Here is a 12,386-nt window from a genome sequence, read left to right as displayed (position 1 = left end):
GTACACGTAGCTCTTAGGGAAATGAAAATTTGGCTTTTATTTTGAACTCGAATAATTTTTTGCTAAATAGTGCCTGCTTGACTTCTTCCTCATTGATTTTAGACTACTGTGTCTTGATGGAAGCATTTGATATGCCTGTCATTAATAATCATTGAATAAAGCAAGAGTCGTTAGATAGAAAGAAAACTAAGCTTAGCCTTTCCATTTCAGTATGATTTTACATCTTCTATTCAATGTTAATTTTCTGTAGAAACTCTTCAGAAATCTAAATTGTCATGATTGTCTGGGAGTTATGAGAGACCCAAACTGCACATCCAGCTTGGTGTGCTTTAGGTGATATTGTGTAAGAAAATGGGTTTGGGTCTTTGAAAGGTTTGGCTCTCTGCAAGTGTGAAAACAGCTGTTGAAAGCTGTGGTTTAAGTTCCTAGTTTATCTTAAGTCTTTTAGCTTTGATGCCTGCTAATGTAACTTTAGTTTGAAGATGTGTCGCTAAAGGAAAAAAAGGTTGAGTGCAATTTCCTGCTTTTTCTCATCTTTCTTTTATAGTTATCAAAGAATTTACAATCTTTAGTTGAGAAGCAAAATAAAAATACTGATTAATAAACTCAGGAAAATATGTATTACTAACTGCTAACTGACTGAAAGATGTACATGTTATTTTTATTTCCTTGGCATGAAGAATTTTGTATAGAATCATATTAGCACTGAAAACATGGAATGTTCTTCCTGGTAACTTGTTCTCCAAGTATTTGCAGTGTGGATGTTTCCAGCCGGTTATGTGTTAACGATAGTGCAAGGCTGAAGCATTCCAATCATTCATACGCCTGTCCTCCCTTTCTCATGAGGGTTTCTTTGCTCAGGGTTTTTGCCTTATTCCTTTTGCTTTGTTGTGGTCAATTCAGTCAGTATAATAGCAGAGACACTGGCTTTTTTTCCCCTTTTTTTTCTTTAATAAAGAGTTATGTTAGAGATATACTATAACAGAGATAAGAGCTATTTATGTCCTAAGCTATTGATTTTTAATTAATGTTGCCTGGGCTCATGCATGTTGGCAGAATTGCTAACAGCTTGTGGCATTTTTTAATTCACATCTTCTTTTTTGGTATTTTGACAGTGTCATTCATATCTCATGAAAAAGTACCTCGTCAGGTTAAATGCGTTAAAACACCGAGCAAAAAAAAGAGGAGAGAATGGAACATAGGGCTGCCTAGAAACCTTGATCCATTGCCAAAGTATTTAAACAATTTAGTGTTTTGGTTTTCTAGCTCCAAGCTGCTTCTCAAATCCCTTGCTAATTAATCCAGTTAATTCTTTGTAGACTAACTGTATGCAGGGCTTTTTCTTGGGCCTCTATCGCTGAGAACCCTGTTTTGTTTGAAGCAAACCTAAGCTCTGTTATAAAGGTTGTAGTAATAACGTGAGTACTTGCAGATGTAAATACAGTGTTTTGAGCCTTTTTAAAAGGAGTTGTGTTTGTGTGGGTAACTTCTAATTTAATCTTTCATGTTTAAAAATTAAACATATATGCTTATATAATGAGATGGAGAAAACTTCATCATTAGTTTGGTCACTTAAGAAAAGGCTGTGGAGCCTCTGTGGAACAATTACAGCATGGAGCATTAGTGTTGTGGTACTACAGTTAGTGATATATGTTTATTTTTCAACAAGTAAATAATGGTAAATGTTGTTAATTTCTGTTCTCAAAAAAGGGTGTTTGGACATAACACAAATAAGAGTTTAGCAAAAAGGAGAGTTTTTAGAAATGACCTGTTGATGCTTGAAATTCTTCTGATGTGAGTACAACAGCAGTATGAATTCAGACCTGGAAAAAGCATCTGGGGAGCAGAGAGCTTAGAAACCCAATTAGACGTGGAATGAGATAATGAGAACAGAGTAGGTACTGCTCAAGGTGTGCTGCTGTGTGATAAAAGCTGCCCCAGCTCTTGAGCTTCCTTCTAGTGTCAGATTTGTGAGTGTTTCTCCCTGCATCCCACTTCCAGAGTTGATGGCCAGCTGCACTTCAGCACCGCCTGGATCATCAGCCTGTGGAGAGAGATTGTGCAGGTGGATTCAAGTTACATTTTTAAGATTATCTTTGGAGTTATTAGTGAAGGAAAGAGATTGTTTTCTGCAGATCTGCTGCTAAGGGTGACCAGATTGAAATGAATCAGCAGAGCATTGAAAAGAGCTGAAAGTTTAGTTGGGAGTTTGTGGTTTCTTAAAGCTGGTCAAGGGAAACAGAAAGGAAATTAGTGAAATTGCTGGGTGTATATATGCCTGATTCCTAGGGCTGTGACATGATTGTGAAATGTTCCTGCTCAGAACTAGACTACTCCACTCTCTCAGGAGCATTTTGATAGCTGGGTATATGCTCTTGTACATCTTGGAGGTATCAAGTGTCTGAAAACATTTTTTGTGGTTAAAAATCCTTTTGATACCCTTGCCTTTTCTACAGTAGCAAAAATGTTTTAAATTTTTTTAGTGAGATGATAGATTTCCTGTCTAACTGCACTGAGTATCAGCGAACTCCTCTTTATCTAAACCAAATTTTTCTTCAAGCCAACAGCACTGCTTTAAATGTGCTAAACTTACTTTCTCAGAGACCTTCTTTTTGTTACAGCATTGCACACAGCACGAAGTGAGCTTTGCTAATGGTAACTGAAAGCATTGCAGCCATGAACTAGGTCAGTCCTGCAAGTGTCAGTATATCCATGGCTCTGTTGTGGTGCCTGATGCTGTCCAGTTAATGAACTTTCCTCCAAAAGAGAGAAGTCATTCTGAGCAGCTGAACACACAGTGAATTTTGTTTTTCTTTCATCTCATGGTCATTAGCTCCATGAGATGTATTTTTCCATGTTAGGACCTCCTTCCCCTCACCCCCATTAAATTCTGAATGGTGTTCAAGAAGTTCAACTTCTGTCATCAACATTTCTGACTCCACAGAAGTGTTTTGCTGTGGAGTATGTTGGATGCTTTTCCTGTTCCTACAAACTTTCATTTAATGCTTCAGTTTTGGGCTGTCATGGGACCTCAGTGGTGCTGCAGCCTTAGGTGAGGCTCACTGTGACCAATCTCTGATTTATTTATTTTTTTTAATGGATTCCAGCTTCCCTGTTCTTACAAATTTTTACTGTTTTACCATTTTGAAAGAATGGACACCATTAATAGGAGTGGTGAGTTGAGATGGGCGTGTTACATGGTTCAAGCTGAAACAAAAAGGTGAGGCTGAGTACTGAAGGGTACAAGGCCAAGTTCTGAAGTGTCCCAATAAAATAATTATTGCTCTCTCTTATTTATGATCTTTTAATATAGGAACTTGCACACCTCAAAATTCAGGAATGTGTTGGTGACCATGGAAATTCTTGGTCAGTTCTGTTTCATACCACAGGTTTATGGGTTGGAAGTGCAGTAAGGGTGAAGCTCTAAGTGTAGCTACACTGGAAAAGCTACAGCCAGAGCACCACTATGAAATCAGCTCCCCGGAAATGCTTGTGAAGTTTGGCTGTCCTTTGTTGATAAGGACATGGATGAATCAGATTTATGGTGTGATAGATAAGCTGTATCTTACTACTGCACATGCCCAAAAGCATTTGTGGTGACATCTCCACTGCAGAGACCAAACCAAAATTGACCAAAAAAAGACCGAATCAAAAATGAGGTTTTCAGCATTTCACCTTTGATAGTATCTGTTTGTTCTGTTTCAATGCCTGTGAATAACTAAAGCATCCTGAACTAAGCAGAGATGCACTAACAGAAGCCATCAGGCCCCCAGCTGATTGTGCAGCTCTGCTTTCTCTGAACTGTGCAGTTGCTGTGCTGGAGGTTCCTGTCAGAGGGTATTTGTGCGGTCAGTGACAGAGCAGTGTCTGGGAGCAGTGCTGCTCCACTGCAGCAACACATGGGCACTTGGAGACTGAAAACAGTTGGAGACTATCGATATTGAGAGTATGAAAGTGGGGTCAGAGTTTGAAACATTGGAAAGTTACATAGCTTGAGGCTTAGAAATCAGTATTCACTGTTGCATGTGTAACAAAGAAGGTTTCTCTCTGTAGTTTGGGCAATTATCCAGTTGCTCAAGAGAAGGGTTGTTGTTGTTCCTTTCTTAGTACAGCACTTCAAGAACTTATGGTTGGCTACAGCACTTCTGTTCCATGTCCTTTTTCAGTCAGTTCAGATTAAACCTGGTATGTGACAGTCCATATAGCAATGAATGTATTTCTGCAGTGCTTTATGTTTTTCTCTGATGTCTATCTGAAGTTCTTGTCGTTGGTGAATTTTGGAAAGAAATTTTTAAAAAGTTAAACAATTGTAAAATGTTCTCTAAGACATAGGAAATATAGGTAATTACCAAATTTAAATGGCCAAACTATCATTAAAGCCAAACTATCATTAAAGCTAAAAATGACAAAAATAAAACAGCTTGGAAAATGTTTATGAAATTCTATTTTCTAGTAGTGAAAAGCCTGGCAGTGTGTTGGAAAGTACTGTTTGTTTTCATTAGCAATTCCTTTAGGTTTTGTAATGTAGTTGATTGATTGCCGTGGCCACATTGTGGTTTTACACAAGTTCCTTTTAATACACTATTGCTAAAAAGCAATATGACATTAAAATGTTAATTCTGGTTTTCTTCAAATTAACAAACGAGTAAAAAGTTATTTGGTTGACACAGGAAAGTAGAAAATGTAACATTACTTAAAAATTTCTCTTAAAATTAATTGAATAAGGATTTTTTAAAATGAAGGTGCTTAGTATGCCACTGTTGGGTATTAATTCAGCTGGCTATAAGCTCTACTTTTATAAAGTATAACTTTTATTTTTGCTGCTGTACAAAGTGAGCTTAGAGAAATTGTTTTGGGTGCATGTGCTTGGCAGTTGAGCAGAAGCAGTAGTCTCGGGCCAGCAGATAGACATTCAGAAATCATTTGAAATACATGTCTTGTAAATATTAAAGAGGTGACTGTTTCTTGTAAAGCTGTCAAAGCTCTGGTTGCTTTGGTCTTATCCTTAGAATTTGCATTCTGAAAATCTAAGCTAACAGATTAGACAATCACTGGTTGTGTCTGGTATTGTTAAACTCTAGGTGATGCACTAATCTGTATTAATTAATTAATCAGGATTAATTTTTGCTGCATGTTAGCTAGATGTGATAAAGGTTTTTTATTTTTCTTTCTTTATTGCTTCTGAGACTTTTAGAAAAATCTTAGCTTGTAAATCCTGCCCTTCATGGTATTGGCACTTCCAGACTGTCACATTTAAATCAGAGCCTGAAATATTAGTTAACTGTTTCTTTCATATTCCCAGGACAAGGAGGGCTTACCAGCTGCTGTGGAAGTGGAGAGACTGTCACCAGGCAACTCCACTGTCTCGGAATATAAATACAAAGAGGCAGGAGAGAAACAAATTCAGTATTCATGGCCTGAGCACTTGAAACACATCTCTATTAAATTTATAGAGTGTCAAAAAGGTTATGAGAAAAAATACAATGATCAAACACAAATAAATTTTAAAAATTATTAAACCCAAAAAAAGCCTGCTTAAAGTAGGTGTTCCCATTCAACTTCTGCATTTAAACTCTTTTGTATAATTATTACAGGCAGCCTATAAAATGTTTCAAAACACTTCGTATTTCATTTTGTAAGTCAGGCTTTGTGGATTTCTTGACCATTGAAGTATGGTGTTACCTAATTATATTTTTTGCAAGTTTTAGCTGCTGTATAATTTGCTGACTAAAGTTACAGGGGGGAAAAAAGAATTAAAAATATAATCCATTCAAAATTTGCAGTTTGCAGGACTCCTGGAGTTTGGCTTAGATTTGCAGTAATACTACATTTCTGGGTTGGTTGAAGAACAGATGGTTATCAAGAGAAATATCCCCTTAAATGCATAGTAAAGCGAACTCAAAAGATTCATCAACCGTGCTTTAATGTGGGCTTGAGGTATCACCGAAGTCATTAACCAGTGCAGAGAAAAGATCTGAAGACCTCAAATGAAGATGGGAGAAACATGTAACAAACAGGACTCGAAATAAGTACTTTTTTTGTCTTCTGGTTTTGATGTCTGTTATTTTAGTTTTAGCTCTATCCTGTGCACCCCCTTCTTTATAGTTCTAGCTCTAAACCGCTCAGTATCAGCAGTTTAAAAATTAATCTGGACTGAAAGTTTCCTTCTCTTCTTTGTAAAGAAAGAATTTTGAGTTTGCTGATCACTGAAGACGTCTTATGCTTTCCGATGCTTTACTGCTTTACTCTTAGCAGTTTAGACTGTTAGCAATACAGACATTAATCTGCACCATTATACAACTGGGTTTTGTAAAGCCGCTATCATGGTATGGATGAAACAGAAGAGCTTAAGGATTTAATAGAGAGGTATTTCCCCAATTGTATTTCATATTTTGAACACTCTGCTTCCAACACAACTGTTACACAACTTCCATTAAAAGAATTAGTAAAGTTTTGGTTAAACCTGGCCCCATTCCATATGAGAGTCCGAGGAAGTAAATAATAGTAGTTAAGATGGAACATGTTGCCTTATAAAAGGGTCTGAGTAAATGCTCTGCACGTGGCAAGCTGGGCAGTTCAACAACTTGACATGACACCGAATAATTGATGAGGAAACCAATGGAGCCTCTTCTGTTTGTAAAAGGCAATGGGTGTTTTTCCTGTCTTCTTATCCAAGGAGTGAGTGTTGTTTCTGTTTATTTAACAGAATTGTAAAGTGAGCCAAGACCCTTTAGATGGAAAGTTGGTTTGTCTGCTAGAAACAGTGAAAGTCTCATATTTAACGTTTACTCTGTTTACTCTGAGTGGGTTATAAAGCTGCTGCTGGTCTCGTGCTTGCACTGGAAACCTGGTGTGAGGGGATCAGAAACCTGGTGTGAGGGGATCAGAAAGCCTGGTGTGCACCCCAGGTGTACGGACACAACTCTGACAACCTGTGCTAGTTCTTGTGTTGTTAGAGCTGTTCCCTCTCTACATCTCCTCATTCTGGAGAGCTGTATATTGCCTTAAGTAAAAATCTGTGAGGACATCTGTAGCTTAACCTGTTTTTTTTGGGAAAGGTTTTTTAAAAAACACATATAAGATGTTGCTGAACACTCCCGAGGAAAGTGTTGCTCCTCACTGCCCCTCTGGCTCTTGATGTGTTAATAATTTAAAAACAATTCTGGAAATCATAGTGATTTGCTTAATCTGTTCTGGTTTTCTCCCTTCCTTCCTGTTTCCTATGATGTGTATTTTATACTGCCTTTACTCTCAGTCTTTCCTGCTTTTGCATCACTTTACTGAAGTCTCAACAGCAATTTGTGTGTGAGTTATAAACCTTATATTGTGTTTCTAGATTAAACTGTTGTGAAAAGCATTTTCATGTTACCAGTGAGGTTTTTGGCACTTGCAGGGCAGACTTCCAAATGTTCTGTTAAAGAGAAAGAGGCAAACTTGTGAGTCTGTTTTTTGTGACATTAATGTCAGTGGCCTTGTGCACAGCAGCTGATGTACCAGTCCTGGCTGGTTCTCTCAGCTGGTGCTTGTCGGGGATTCACAGAACCTTCAGTAACTGTTGGTACTGCAGGACCGTGTCCACCAACTCAGGCCTAGCCTAGCACAGGGATGCAGCCTGGATCCTGGGTGTGGGATATTTGTTTGCACTGTGATCTGCTAGGTGAAGAGGTTGATTACAAACTGTTCTCACGTGAGTTGTGTGTTTGAGTGTGGAACCTGCTGCGGGTGCTTGCTGTGCTCAGCGACACCTCGAGGTAACCTCAGTCTCACACACTGGTGCTGGCAGCGGGGTTGCGTGATGGGGTGTAAGACTTTCTTGTAGCATTTTCTTTTACATCTTGGTTGTTTTCTGACTTGTACGCTTTTAGAATAAAGAGCGCTTTAAGAAGAGAAGATTGAAGGCTTAAAGCTGCATATTAAATAGAAATGGAAATTTTTATTCCATATGTATTTTATGCCAGAACTTGTTCTGAGGTTTTGTGTCTGTCTTCTTGTGTGTGTGTAGGTTTTTTCTTTCCCACATTTTCTCCACCCATCCCCGCCTTTTTCCCTCCTCCCCTGCTTCCCCCTCTCCGGGATGGTATCTGCAGGCTGAGCTGCAGCAGGTTAGGGGCAAGCAGGAGTGTTCGGCTGTGCTGAGTGCAGGACATCAAGGAGTTTGCAGAGGTTTGGAAAGAAGTTTGCGTTGCTTTTTAGTTGTGCTGCATAAAGACGAGAATGTGTAGTGGGTGTTGAAATTAAGTTACTCTGAATGGAACTCCAGTTCATTTTAGAGGGATTGCAGCTGTAAGGACCTTAAAGAAGTGGATGAGGTAAAGAATTAGTTAGGAGAAAGAAATGAAGTATTTTTCACTATATTTTTCAATTTGGGATTGAAATGAATTATTTGTAGCCAGTATGGATTAAATTGGCTGACTTTTATCAGGAGAAGCAAGTTCGTTTATATTGGGTTTGCATGGTTTACTCTGGAAGGTATTTTCTGATAATTTTTTGAAAACTTCCCTGGTTTTATAATTTCCATACAATTCAAATACAGACCAGTTTGAGCTGTGCTATTTGTAGAAGTAATTAAGCATGTCTTTCAAAAGCAAAACTCCTCACTTTATGATGTAAGAAAAGTTGAGAGTAAAAGAGCAGCATAGTTACACTAATATGCCATTGTAGCATGTTCCCATCCTGTCATCTGGAAAATTAAATCAGGTTCCAGCATGGATTAACATCCAGACTTGTGTGGAGGGGAAGGTACTGTCTTAAATGCCATGAAATTGAACAATGGGATTATACAGTTCACAGCTAATTTCAATATTCTGCTGTACTTGGCTTTTTGTTGAACAAGATTCTATGGGGAGAGGCAGGGATAGCTTTTAGAACTTGGAAGCATTCACATATGTAATGAAATACTAACAGTGATAGCTGCAATATGGTTGAGTAATCAATGCAGTGCTCTACGTAATGTGCACAGACGTGACGTGGAATCAACTCACAGTTTCCAGTGCTGTATTTCACAGCATGTATTTATATTCATGGATGGCTGCTTTCCAGGGAAGTTTGTGAGCACTTGCTTTAGGCACAAACTGTGTGGATCTTGTCATCTTTGTGAGCTGAAATTACAAAACCGTTTGTAATGAAAGATCAACAGAGGAGTTCAGCATGTAGCACAACCTGAGTACTTGTTTTGGGGTTTGGGACAAGTTTAGTTTGAGAAGCATCTCCGTAATTCTTGTGACTTTTTCCTTCTGGGGGTTAACTTGCACTGTGTTTGTTCCTGGTTTGCAGGGTCTTCTCCTGCCCTCAGCTGAGCTTTCAGAGCTCAGTTAAGTTATAGGTGACTGCAAAGCTTCAGCTCAGTGCTTTGCTGTAGCTGGACAAGAGGTTGGTCGGGATCTCAGTCTGGCTCTTCCCTTGTTCTGATGTCAGCAAATAGATTCCACTCTCCTGAACTTGAAAAAAGTATTTTACATGTGTTTACTTTGCATCATTTCACTCGAAAGCCTGTTAAGTACCTAGAATAACAGCATTCCCTATGTTTTGAGTTGCAAAGAGCTTTCTTACTGTCTAAAACTACAATGGAGCTGCATCTGTTTGCATGCGCTGTGCAAAACAAATTACTGCGAGTAAAAGTGTTTGAAGTTCCTAAGTTACTTTAGTTTTACAGGCAGAGTTGACAGTCAGTTCTGTTCGTGTGTTTACCAAGTATTTCACACAAATGCTGAAACAGTTTTCACTGATACTCGTGGTGCTGATTAAAGCTGAATCCTGGGTGCTGGCTTGGCCTGTATCTGTTTGACTGTTTTCCCTTGTTCAGAATAATTCGGTTATCATGTCTGTCGTGATTTTTGGGTGACTTGTGCTTATCCCTTCAGGGGAGAGCCTGTCTGTACTGAGTAATAGCAATGTTTGGTTTAGAGATGTTTATATTTCATAAAGTCAGGTGTCTTTAGGGCTACTATTGTATGTATTTATGTCAGTCCTCTTGGTGTAGTGAGGGTGGTCCAGCTTCCTCAAACTTCATGGCATGAGCATGTAGAATTTAAATATACTTTTATTGTGGATGTATGTGTAGGTAAGTACAGTTGAAAACACCTTTCAAATGCACACTGGGTTAACAGTGAAGAATGGATGCAGTGATGATAGCTATAAGATGTGAAGTAGTTTCTTTTTCCCCTGTGTAGTGTTTTCCAAATAAAGATAGTGGAAGTTTAGTAAATATTCCCAGACCATTTAAAAGCTGAAGTGATGGAGCTGATGCAATTTTAAATAGAAAGGACTTGTAAAGACATGAGGGCCTGAGGCTGCCAGGCATAACTTAGAGTAGTTTTCTTACCTGTAGGGTTCCAGTTTGTCTGGATTAGCCATTCGGATGCTGTTGGGAGATGTGTCACCCCAAGTGGCCTGTGGACAAGCTATATCCCTGTGTCACACAGGCATGTGACACGCAGGGCGGTTCCCTCAGGTGGGACCATAAAGGCACTAACAGGAATGTGTTAGCTCGGGGTGAGCTCAGCTGCCCGTGCTCACGCCTGAACGCTGGAGTCTCACAAAGCCCTGCACAAACCTCTGCCTCGGGACCAGGAGCTGAGATGGGGCTCTCAGACTTCACAGAAGTATACTCTAGTGGGTTTCTCTGGGCTGTCCTTCATGGTAGAGACCTCCAGGAACACAAAAGGGCTTTCAAGATGCTAAGAAAACAGGAAAAACACATGTTTACACACACACACACACTTTGTATGGCTAATCTGTTTTGTTGGATTTTTCAAGAATGAGAATATGGGTTGCCATCTATGGAGGAATGTGTTTAGAGCAAACCCACTTTGGATTTATGTCAAACTGAGCTACTCATTTCCCTAAAAATTGGTAAATTATAAAATGTTGTGTATGGCAATATGTGTATATGTATTTATAATAAGTTTGAGAGCAATGGATCAGTAGAAGTGGGGGAGAATGTAGGTATCATGTTCAGACACCATTACAGATGTCTTCAGCAATGCAAATTTATTTCTTTCATTGATTGGGGGTTTTTTTCTGTGAAATTCTGAAGTCTTGCCCTCTGATAATTAATTTAAAAATTACTTAAAAATTTGCATCTTAATAGGTGTGGCATAGTTTCATCTTACCACTGATGCTGTGCTTGCTGTGCTGAAGTGTAAAGCCATACTGTCCTGTTAATCACTAATTGTGTGCAGAGGGGGCCCATGCCAGCACAGCTGGTCACATCCCTTTGGGTGTTTGGACACTTTGCTCACTTACCTGTGTGTAGAGTGAAGAATTTTCAAAGTAAGACTTTAAAGGAGACCCCTTGCTTTCTGTTTCTAATCCACTGTATTAATGTAGATGGGTTTGCTCATATGTATATGTACAGTTTGATATATTGTATATGTGTCACGGTGAAATGTTACAACCAAGCATCTGATTGTCTGGAAAATGTAAAGCTAGAAAGTTTATAAAGGCCCAGGCTGTTGGATTTCTCATGTGGAAAGAGTACACCTTGAAAAGGAGTGTGCATCTGCTGGCAACGGAGTCACCATCACCGAACCCCTCACTCTGAGGGTCTGGGCTGGCACTGCTCTGACACACCAGTGGAGGTGCCTGTGCCACCCCACCCTCCCTGCCTGCGCTGAGCCCGGCGTGGGGACAGCACCAAACCCAGCACGGCACCCAGGGGGACGCTGCCAGGACACCGTTCATTTGTTCATGCGTTACACTTCATTTTGAACTCTTGCCTGATTGTTATATGGTTTGGTTTTTTGTAATTAAAAAATAATCTTTGTAGAATGGAATGTGGCCTTCTCTGACGTATTCCTTTGAAAAACGGATGGCTTTGAAGAGATCTGTTTTAAATAGGTTGTCGTATAAATAATTTCAATCATGATATTCTGTTGTTTTATGAACATCTCTAATTAAATTTAAGATAACTTCTCAGGGAATACTACCGTATTATTTATTCTGACAGCCAAAGGAATAAGGACGTTGCATCAGTCTTGAATGCTTGCTACTCTGAAGTGTTTCACACTTGTTTTCCTGATGAGAGAGGTTCCAGGGCTGTGTTAATTGCCTCTTTCAAATTCTGGATAAATATTTTTGGTTATTTAGGGAGCATACCTTAAGTATAAAGTAATTTTGAGGGATTTGTAATCTGGTATCACTGAAAACTGTCTATGGAGATAAATCAGCACAGTGCCTGGAGCTGGCAAAACTGGTTGTCTGATTTTAACCAAAATGAAGTGCATTGGGTAACCATTTCCTGGTGACAAACCCAGGTGGCAAATTGCAGCCGGAAAGATATTGCCCAGGTAACAGCCCGAAGTTCAGTCTAGCACCAGGGCTTCTCTTAAAAAGTAATTTTTTAATATATATATGTGTGTGTATGTACACACAGACATTTTTGGTTT

The 12,386-nt window shown here is 39.1% G+C and overlaps 1 protein-coding gene across 5 annotated transcripts in view; it reads left to right on the top strand.

Annotated features, from left to right (window-relative positions):
• The window catches only part of DENND1A (DENN domain containing 1A), a 159,585-nt gene that overhangs the window by 17,904 nt on the left and 129,295 nt on the right, over nt 1-12,386 (top strand). The window lies entirely within an intron of this gene.

The sequence above is a fragment of the Corvus kubaryi genome, unplaced genomic scaffold, assembly GCF_017639235.1.
Source record: "Corvus kubaryi isolate FWS band 111438036 unplaced genomic scaffold, C.kubaryi_AGA036_p1.0 78, whole genome shotgun sequence".
NCBI lineage: Eukaryota > Metazoa > Chordata > Aves > Passeriformes > Corvidae > Corvus > Corvus kubaryi.
This window is presented reverse-complemented; position numbering and strand designations above follow the sequence as displayed.